At 39.5% G+C, this 10,685-nt stretch overlaps 2 pseudogenes; both read right to left on the bottom strand.

Annotated features, from left to right (window-relative positions):
• Positions 1 to 5,409: 5,409 nt before the first annotated feature.
• LOC149149469 (DNA sliding clamp PCNA pseudogene) lies at positions 5,410 to 5,930 on the bottom strand (annotated as a pseudogene).
• Positions 5,931 to 9,343: 3,413 nt separating this feature from the next.
• Positions 9,344 to 9,829, bottom strand: LOC149149468 (DNA sliding clamp PCNA pseudogene; annotated as a pseudogene).
• Positions 9,830 to 10,685: the final 856 nt, after the last annotated feature.

The raw sequence follows: 10,685 nt of genomic DNA, 5'->3' as shown, positions 1-10,685 counted from the left end.
GGGTGCCCCCCGAAGGCTCACTAGTGACCAAGGGACCCAATTCATTAATGAGACAATCACCTCATTGCTGCAAAAATTTATGATCCAACACCATAAGAGTAGCCCATACCACCCCCAAGAAAATGACACTGTGGAAGCTTTTAACAAAATCCTAGAGAGAGGCCTCACCAAGATATGCTCTGCTAATCGAGACGACTGGGATGAGCAGGTGCTAGCCACATTATGGGATTATCGTATAACCATTAAGCACTTGCACAATTATACGCCCTTCCAGCTTGTTTATGGAGGAGAAGTTGTAGTTCCTGCCGAGTTCATCATCCCCAAACTTTTCATTGCACGAGCCACTCACATGAAAAAAGATGAGTTAATTACAAAATGGTTGGACAAGCTCTGGGAGTTGGATGAAGCCAGATTCCTGGCGGATTTCCACCAAACTGTTGAGAAGGAGAGGCAAAAAACATGGCACGACTAACACATAAAGCAAAAATCCTTTGCAGTTGGGGATCAAGTTCTCTTATATGACAGTAAGTTCCTAAAACATCATGGAAATTTGAGAATGCATTGGTTAGGACCATTCATTGTTGCAGAAGTAAAAGAATTAGGAACTATCAAGCTCACGCAACTGGATAGAGTCCTATTGCCCGACTGGGTGAACGATGCACGCCTAAAGCCCTTTCATGGCACAACTGGTTCCACATCAAACATATTTGATCTTTGAAAGGGGATCACAGTTAGGTATAGGTAAATTCAGTCAGTTATCTTAGCGTGTCAGTCTCTTCAGTTGTGCTTGTTATTTTAGTTCCGCTAGTTATTCAACAGAGTTAGTTAAGAATAATTTTTTGTCAGTTATTTTAGTTACGTTAGTCTAGTACCTCCCTCCACAACTGCTTGTGGTCGTGGAGTCACATGTGGCAATCGTCTTATCTGTAATAATTCCTTATGCCATTTCTAATTGGGCTAAATATCTCCCATAATATACTTGACATGATACGACCATCAACTTCTAGGAACTTGCCCTCATATCATCATAATTAACCATCATTCCACCCTCCTTTTTAGTTTTTGCATCATCAGGGTCAGGTCTAGGTTACAATCATCGTTATTGCCATGATTTGAATTGAATATAGAAAGTTGCTGTATTGATTAGTTAAACGGTCTAATAAAAAACGTCGTGTCAATTATTTCTATTTAGTTTGCATGGCGATGATAAGTTCTTCAATATCAAAGCCTTGGTGGTCTAATTGCCTAGTCTAGATTCTATATCGAATTCCCCCGGTTCTCAGCCCAAATTCAAACCCCCTGTCTATTGTGTATAGTTGCCAAACTGCAACTATGACCAAGGTTGTTGTAATCTCTATTCCAACACCTGAATCTGACCCCAGAGTCACTGAAATTGAGCCTCTCTATGGAAAATATGACAAAGCTACGCTTGTGGATAATGATCTCTCAAACTCTTTCCATTTCCTAGCGCTCAAGCGTGAAGTTTTACAGAAGCTACAACCAAATTAGATGGAAGCCAATCGTTTAGAATCAAAGAGGATTTCAGAGGCCTACAGAGGTCGACGTTGCTAAATTTTCACACTTTACCAATGTTCGGCACTACAGGAACAACAATGAAATATACCAAATTCCTCATCATCTGAGTGCATGGAGGTTATATTTGGCTTGAAAAGGAATACTTTATACATGCTAGCAACATTCAGAAACTCACTAGACTATCTGCTAGAGGAGCCACAATGTCATCTTCGTTCTAGAATACTTCTAAGCAAGGAAAGAAGACAAGTGACGACAACTACTACAGTAAGTATGATACTTAGCGTGGTGGTAAGGGAGCTGTTATTGAACCAATTAACAAGCCTACCATCAAATTCGTCTGCTATACAATTGCTGGAACGCTGATGCACCATTATTAAAATGGTGCAGTTTTCTATTGCATGAGGTCTTTGAAGCCTGTGAAGATGTACACGAGAGGGAAACATATTTTATATATGGATATCTTGTTGTTTCCTTAGCTATGATGAAGTGGTGCCCATCGAAAGGTAGAGAGATAGCACTGGTTGCTGAGGATCAACCCCTTGCACTCAGATACTTACCATGGTGGACTTCAGGGGACCCCAACAACAAGGAAATTAATGAGGCTTCTTTCGCTGGATGGTATCAAAAGATGCTAGTTGTCACCAAATCCAGGCCCAAGATCCCACCATTTCTCCTAGATGAATATTCACAAGATATATGGTTTGGTGTAAGCCATGGAAGCACCTGGATTCGACCTAAATGCATCAACCCAGACATATTCCAAAAATGCGCTCAAACCTTCTTCTCTCAGAGGAAGCAGTCCGTACGTAAGTCACGTCTTGGCCTAGAGTTGTTGGAGAAATTCGGGATGACAAGAAGACATATTTATTCAAAGGGATGGTTCCTAAGCCACTGCCTAGAAAAACCCCTTCTACCTCCTGGAAGAGAATGGAAGAAGAAACACTCAATCCAGTCTTGAAGAAGCTCAAGACAAATATGATGTCCTTCCATAATACTCTAGAGGGTCTTGGGGCATTAGTAAGTCCTTTCCCTTCATTTTATGAATTTATCAATGTTATTCCAATTGCTTCTTTGACCTGCAACCCAACCATTGCTTCAATTCCCCAGTGGGCCATCATTCTCATACTGAACCCACCATCTAGAACAATCGCCCACTTGCCACCATCGCAACCACCAATTCCCAAGAAACAGGTTAAGGCTACATCTACTGAAGTGGTCGATCTTACTAACAAGGAACCAAATCCCCAATTTCACGCAAATCCATCACGCCAAACAACCTCACCCTCAACCACCATCTCAGACATTAATCCATCTGGAAATATTCTTGGTGCCAAAATGGAAATGGAAGTAGACTCCATAATCCATTCCATTACAGACACTACAAATGAAGCACTTGCCGTTCCCCCTACAAACATAATGTCCGTTAATACAGATGAAGTACCTGCAGTTCCAACTACTAACGCCCGACCTACTAAGAGTAATTGGGCAACTTATTTTCTCTGGGAACTCGAGCATAGAAACCATCCACACTTTCCTCTAACATCCAACCCCGCCTCCCTACCACCACCACATTCCAACCTAGACCATATCAGTACTCACACCGCCGAGCCCTCGCAATGGGAGACCTCACCCCAAGGGCAGTCTGAGAAATTATTTTCCAGCGGCCAACCACTACAAAGTTGGTTCGGTACACCTGCTATTATGACCCCTAATGACCTCTAGAGTTGGTCGTCGTCTCAATTGTTTACTTTATTCAACTGGATACACGCCAAGTGGGGGCGTTGCACAACAATTAGGCAACTGAGCATGAATGACAACAACAACATCTTTCCATGGTTGCAAAAAGAGATCAAATTCTTCAGGAGAAGCAAATGCTATAGAAACAAGTTGACGAAATAAGTGAAAGTTCTAGGATCTCTGGCCCACAGTTACTGAAATAGTACCAGATGCACCAAAAGAGTTTTCAGCATGCACTCTTTCAGAATGTTGTAATCATATCAAAACTTCCTACATCGACCTCATCTCAACAAAAAAAGAGCTCAAAAGAACTATTGCCGCCACTCAAAGGGTGCTACCAGATCCAAAATCTCAGTATGCCAGGGAAATTGAGCAGAGAATCACTGAAGTGACTTGTCTGAAAGTCTATGTAATCTAGGCTATGGGGGAAGCTAAAGAACTCTTAGCTCAAGTTCGATACTGGTCAGGATATCTTCCAAATAAAAATCAACCAGTCTACCCCCTGCGTCAACAGACTAATCAACTCTTCAACCAAGCTATCACAATTGAGGACCTCAACCAACAAAAGGAGCTCTTAACATAGGCAAATGTCATTGAAAAACAAATCTAGAAAATTGAGGACGAATGACGAGAGACAAAGACTCTGCTCTGTGACCTTAAGCCACTACCACAGGGCCACTTCCAGAAGCTACAACAAATCAATGTAGAGGAAACAACTCAATGGAATGCCCTCTTGAAGACACAACCTGCTCAACCAATAGCCGAAATCACGACATAGTTCATTGATTAAGCACACACTCTCATAGGTCCATGGAAGACAACACTTCCTAAGTACACACAGTTCGAAATCGCGGCAATCCAGTCTATACCAGAGTTGGGTTCTTCATTTGAAGGAATAAGCCAAGGAGGAGCAACACCGGTAGGAGCACCACAACAACAAGAAGCAACAACAACACCAACAAATGATTGAATTGAGGGCGAGTCAATGGATTGTGGTCGGGGCCTGTTGGGTCCTTTGTTTTGAGAACAAATTTTTTTCATGTTTTGATATTTGACCACATTTTGACCAAAGGTGACTGATGGGAATTCGTGGAGAAGGCAACCTAGGGAGGAGACAAAATCCACTAAATTCTGGCAGTTGCGGATCATCGGCTAGGGAAATCAGGGTACATGTAGTCATAACCGAGATGGAATGTTCGTTAACAGCCGAGGAAGCAGTTGCAATCGAGAAACAAAAGCATCCGAAAAGCAAAGGGGGAAGCATCTGAGGAAGAAAGCAGTGGTCCAGGCAAGCATAATGCTTAAAAGGCCAAAGGAAAAGCTAGAATGGGAGAGAGAGGGGAGCGTACTAAAATGTTGTCGCAGAGCCTATTGAATCTGCATGATTCTATAATTGCTTGGGAGGGAATCTGAGCCCGAATGTAATGATCTAATGTTGGCTGAAACTAATGAAAGAGGAAGTTGTAGGGATGTTTGATGATCTCCTTGTGTTGGTTTTATGTGTCCCCTTTAAAATTTTATTATGAATGCATGTGCGTATTCTATGTTCTTTCGAATACTTTAGTTGTTGTCTTCTGCATCGATTTCATGTATGATGCCTTGGTTCTGAGTTTAACAAGTATTAGTATTCTTGTGCGATTTCTCTTAATGTCTAGTTCCAATTCCTTAACCAAGTAAGGTTGGGATGTGATTCGAGTGAGATGCCTTATTCTTCTGGAGTAAAGTGAAAATGCCAGCGTTACGCTAAACTACAAGGGACCCCTTGTTGGCCCCGGTTACCAAACCCAGGGTCTCAACATGTTCACCATTTTTTGCCCACACAAGTCCACCGGTGGAAATTGTTATTTTGCGAGGACTAAAATGGAGACCATGACAATCCATTATAATCTTTGCAGCCCTTAGCACTTTGTCAAAATTATGTAGTGGCCCACCGATACCCATAAACGCCACATTTGTAAGTGGACCAACTTCGTTTATAAAATTACGAGGGGAATAAAGTTATAAACAACCTGCTCCACTATTTTAGTTGCAGTCCAATTAGTTTTATTTTTTAGCCCGATCCTTCTTGTACAGTAAATTTGGCAGTTCATTCCACAACCAACTTTTCTAGACAGGCACCAAGTAGTGTGCCCTTTTTCACATGGAATTAAGACTCTTATTATCATTAATCCATTTCCTAAACTGAATAAAATCTATAACCTCCTTGCAGATGTGATCAAATTCTTGAGATGGCATTCTTACAATGGCGTGGTACTTTGAATGCCCAGATGCTCGCTGTCAATGTCCATTTACTTCATTTCGAAGTTCGAAATGTGGTCCTGGTTGGGGTTTTTGAACATGAAGATAACGGTGTCGCCTCCATCTTCGGCCTTGATGGTGATGATCTCATTGTTGTTAGCGCATTTGAACATCTTGGCCACGTTATTGAGGTTCATCCCCATGGACAAGTTCCGGTCGCAGCGATAGTGCTTGAAGCGTTTAGATCTGAGCACCATGGAAACGAGGTTACTGTGGCTTGAGTCCATGGCCTGAATGGAGAAGCTTGTGGCCATGTAATTGAATTTTGCATCAGTGACGAGGTTCTTGATGGGATCAAGCATTATAGACTTGAGCACCTTCTTTAGAAGACTTCCCTGCACAAGCCTTAGTTCCAACATTGTTACAGTGAAAACAAATTCTAGGAGAAGAGGACTCCTTCCCTTGATGAACAAAGGAAAATACTGAGCTCGACAGAAGATGTAATTCATTTCAATATCAGAAATATGGGTTCTTGCGAGCGAATGTGGATGTGTGTCTCAACTCCTTTTACTCATCGCCTCCACATCGCAATGAAATTACGTTGTGTGGGGTCCCAACCCTTAACAAAGTTCCAAGACTCTCTTCTCTGCAATGTCTGTGATTTTGACTTCGTCTCCTTCGCGGATGAAGACTTGAGCAATGACCTGCCTATCTGACTTTACCAGTGTGTTAGTATTTATCCACCATTGAATTTACCTGACTGACTTTACCCGTTGAATTCCCCTAGAGAGAAATTCCCTCATAGTAGATTTTGACCAGAAACTTGAATCAATGCATGTACATGTGACAAGAGAGGTTCCTCGTTAATGCCTTCAAGAAAAGAACCCTGTTGCAACTTCTTAAATACACCTTGGCTATGGATGTAAAGCCAGCCAAATGCCAAACGCCATTGAGATGAGAGTACCCAAATAAAGCTCGAGAAGAGAAAGTTGTCAGACATTTAAGAAAATAATGGAGATGTCAAAATTTTTTGACTGAGTCATTTTTGTTGGAGTCACGATTGCCCGTTACACCAAAACCTGCAGGTGTTAGTAAACAGACACATCGCTAGTGTTAAGTACATGCCACGAAACACACGGGGAGCGTTGACCTTCTACACCACCATTAACAGGGAGCCAACATTTTGTGTTCCAACATCAACTCGATCTAGGGATAGTATCTCCCTGTGACATAGTAAGAACAATAAACCATGTCCCCTGATATTATCCATTCATATACTTCATAAATCTTTCCTCTTACCTAGAAACCCTGTTCTGAAATAAACTTTACACCAACTGGAATTGAAACCGGAAAATAGTCTACTGTCTAGCTAAAAACAACTAAAATTAAATGTTCCAACACTGGGCTTATCTATGTACAAAACCTTCTCTAATCAACAACAATTCCATTAATCAAGTAATATGAAATTTCCAATGAAGCCATGCAAAAAACTAGCTTACTAAGGGCGTTCTTGCACACTTGTGCCCTTAGGATGAACATCAACATAACAAACTACACCTCAAAACAAAATCTGAACCCACGATGAAGCTGTAATGGATGGTGTTAAAATGATACTATATTTGCACCGATGAAACCTTGTAAATAGGCTGCTACTGGATTGTGAGAATGGTGAGGAAGAATGCTTTCATGATCATTAAATGCCTCTGCTTCTGGTTCAAGATAGGTGAGTTGCCTTTAGGTAAACCTTGACCTCATTACTTTGAGAAAAGAAAATTATTTACCATCACCTGACAACAATTTTTTACTCTTAGAGATATGTCTATATAATTCAGTGTTCAAACTTTCAAACATATAATATGAGAAAAGTTTGACCTGGTGTGAAAAATTTGGAGTCTTTTCTTTTCGCTCTTCCTTTATTAAAGCCTAAGAAATAATAGGAGTTGCCACATAATTTGTATTCACTGCCCATATGTATAAAATTATTCCTGAAGCTGGTAATGAATTTATGGATTTAGGAAGCAAATTGTTAACCCAACCTTTGCAATTTCCTTCTAATGAAAGATAAAACATCCTCTTATACACATCCTCGTATTCAATCACGAGGCAATCAACAAAATGTTGAAAATCTGAAAGGTGTTTTTTGCTTTGCTCTGATCATATCCACTGAAGCGTGGGAACATCTCAAAACATTCTTAATCTTTAGGAAAATGGTTAAGGAAACCAGGAATGTCTTTGAAATCCAAAGAAACACACCTTTAACTAATCGCAACAACAATTGTGTTAGCCATTTAAATACAGGAGTTTCCAGTGGGTTTTTAGACCATGGAGCTACTAAGTGAATGATATGCAACCAATATTCAATTGCTAATCCTGGTTCACTATTAAGAAGTAGAACTGTCCTTTGTTGTACACCCATGGAAATATATCTTTGTGTCTCCATTCCCTAGCAACGACGCCAAATGTCGTAACTTTTTGTAGATAGTTCCCAACTTCCAGGAACTATGACAAGTAAAGAACCTACTTTAGACCCAAGCTGACCTTTAAACTAGAAGGGGCACTTTTAATGAACTAAATAGCTTTCTACTGTCACTAGATAACTATTCGTAAATTTTAACATAGTGGTTAGATTTAGATGATAGAAGTATGGTGGACTAGATTGAGAATAAGAATGACAGAGAGTTGGGATAAAACAATAAAATGCCAATAAAAATATCAGAGTCCGTTGAACATGGAGTCCCAAAAGATAGGGCACAAAATTGATAGGCGAAAGATGAAGGAATATAAGAAGAGAAATAACAATCTCATACATTCATCGAATATCTTTGATTTTTTTTTATTGTAGAAAGATGGATCAAAATGACATTCTAATGGTTAAACAAAGGGACACAATTTAGTCATATGTAATCAGTGCAACAATCAATAGATGCAAAGTGGTAAAAAATAACCTGTTCATATTATAATCTTAGTTTTAAACCTAACTTTGATGGAAGAATTGAGGGAAGCTGATCCTCAATTTAACTTCTATGGTGTTCTATATAACTGAAACAGAAAGAAAAGATACGAATTTTAAAAGAAATATCAACACATAAAATAGTGAAGAAAACTTACGGATTTGAGAAATTTACAAGATATAGAGGCCCATTGAGTTGACAAAAGGCACAACCCTCGAGCTTCGAACCTGCTCTCCAACCCAAAAATCCCCATTACAATGAAGTTCTAAATGCATTTTTATAATCCTCCCATACTAATTCGGTTACCAAGAAAAAATTATTTGTTTCCAAAAAAATGGATAACTAAAAATAAGGATCAATTGAGAGGAATCAACATGTCAATTACCAACTGTTCTTTTTACGCCTGCAAGCATTACGTATCCATACACGACTTTAAATTTATGTCTCTTACCAATCTCCCCTCTCAACATAGTAAGGAGCATATCAATATTATAGTTGTGGCTAATTCAAGCATGATCCAATTCCAGACATGATCTGTTGTTGCATTAAGAATAACAACGAGTACCGAAGGAGATCAACAAATGAAATTCTTCGTTTGTGGTACAGGCCCACTAGTGGAACTGTTATTTTGCGAGGACTGAAATGGAGACCATGAAAATCCACTATAATCTTTGTAGCCCTGGTTACTTTGTCAAAATTATAAAAACATGCTCCACTATTTCAGCCGTAGTCAAATTTCGTTTTTTAGCCCCATCTTTCCTATATAGCAAAACTAGCCGTTTCACAACCAAGTTGACTAGACATGCACACATTAGTGTGCCATTTTTCACATGGAATTAAGACTGTTTCTATGATTAATCTATCTCCAAAATTGAATAAAATCAGAAATCTGTATCCTCCTTGCAAATGTGAGCAAATTCTTGAGATGGCATCCTCACAATGGCATGGGACTCTGACTCTGAAATTCCTAGATGCTTGCTGTCAATGTCCATTTACTTCATTTCGAAGTGGGAAATCTTGTCCTGGTTGAGCTTTCGAACATGAAGGTAATGATGTCACCTCCATCATCGGCTTTGATGGTGATGATGTCTTCATTTCCGATGCACTTGACCATCTTGGCCACGTTATTTAGGCTCATCCCCATGTACAATCTTCGGTCACATCGATAGTGCTTGAAGTGTTCATATCTAAGCAACATGGAAACGAGGTCAATGTGGCTCAAGTCCATGACCTGCAGGGAGAAGCTCATGGCCGAACAATTGAAGTTGGAACTTGGAATTGGTGAAGAGGTTCTTGATGGAATCGAGCAAGATGGACTTGAGCACCTTCTTTAGAAGACACCCCTGCAAAAAGATTAGTTCCAACATTGTTACAATGATTTTTGTTTTGGGGAGAAGAGGACTCTTTCCCTTGTTGAACGGAGGAAAAGAAAAGCTCGAGAGATATAATTCATTTTAAAAGTATAAATGTCGGTTGCAAGAGTGTGGATGCGTGTTTATAGACTGAAATGGTGGGAACACAACTATGTTTTCCATTAGCCCCTTTTACTTATCTCCTCCACATTGTAGTGAGAGTACGTTTCTTGGTGTCCAACCCCTTGACAAAGCTCGAGGCCTATCCTCTCTACAATGTATGTGATTATGATTCCATCTCCATCACAATGAAACTTGAACAATGACTTGCTGATTTTACCATTGTGTTTTTATTTATTGACACCTTGAGCTGGTATTCATGGTGGTTTTCGGGAGCTTTTGAAAGTAGTTGCCGCATGGGGGGCAATATGTTTTTGATGTGCCACATCATGAAATTGGTATCCCCTGAAGGAAAAAAATTGAACCTCTTCCTTTCTTTAAAGTTCAAAATCATTATGGGAATTTTGAGGTTAATAATGGCCTCAAAACAACAAAATTTACTAACAAAATTAATTTTAAGAGAATTAATACGATTTAAGATAGTGATGTTATTCCCAAGGGTAAATATTTTCTAACAAAATTAAGTTTAAAAGAATTAATAGGATTCAAGATGATGATGTCATTTCCAGGGGTAAATATTTTGGAGGGAAAAGAAGAAAACTACTTTTCAATTTTTTTTTTTTTTTTTTCGTTGATCTCCTTATAGATTTAGCCAAATTTCAAGTGTAGAAACCTGTTGGATGCGGAATTAAATTCCAAATTTAACAAGTATCTACTTTTCATACTTACAATTAGACTTCCATATTTTTTT

The sequence above is a fragment of the Pinus tabuliformis genome, chromosome 9, assembly GCF_031772625.1.
Source record: "Pinus tabuliformis cultivar Carrire ecotype Pingquan chromosome 9, CPIR1, whole genome shotgun sequence".
NCBI lineage: Eukaryota > Viridiplantae > Streptophyta > Pinopsida > Pinales > Pinaceae > Pinus > Pinus tabuliformis.
The sequence above is the reverse complement of the archived record's forward strand: the minus strand, read 5'-3'. Positions and strand labels throughout refer to the sequence as shown.